The sequence below is a fragment of the Tupaia chinensis genome, unplaced genomic scaffold (genome assembly GCF_000334495.1).
Source record: "Tupaia chinensis unplaced genomic scaffold, TupChi_1.0 Scaffold000320_1, whole genome shotgun sequence".
NCBI lineage: Eukaryota > Metazoa > Chordata > Mammalia > Scandentia > Tupaiidae > Tupaia > Tupaia belangeri.
The window spans coordinates 2,337,188-2,337,784 of record NW_006159813.1 but is presented as its reverse complement, the minus strand read 5'-3'; positions in this window follow the sequence as shown (position 1 = coordinate 2,337,784).

The window sequence follows — 597 nt, the reverse complement described above, 5'->3', positions numbered from 1 at the left end:
TGTGACGCATCATGGCACCAGGACCCCATTGGGGGTGCTGTCTCTCACTCACGGAAAAAATAAATACATAAAAATGAAAACAAAAACAAAAGCAACGCAACCTCAGGACGGAGAAGTCTGCGGGGATTGGAAAGACTTCCGGAAACAGGGATGAGGGACGTCCAGACCCCGAGTACTGCTGATACTTACAGAAACAGGTGCAAACCTCCCCTCGTTCTTGATGCAGGAAATTTCGCATTTCATGAATGTTTGGGGATTTTAAAAAATTGGCTTCTATCAAGATTAATCAAAGCAATCAAAGCCTTTATTAAACATTCCTCCTTCAAGCAGCCTGCAATGGAAACCTCTGCCCTCCCCAGACCTGTGCCCTGCCAGGGATGTGAGTATCTGACGAGGGTCAGAGCCACTCAGGCCGCACTGTATGAAAAAGCCAAGCCAGGACACGCCATGCCGGGCAGAACCCACAGCTCTGTGCCTGCTCGGGATCTGGGTACATGGCTGGTAACATCGGCTCCCAAACCAAAGCTCAAGCATGGGAGGAGAGGACCGCAAAGTCTGACCCCATTCGTTCCAGACCTCGCCCTGCTGCACCGGCAG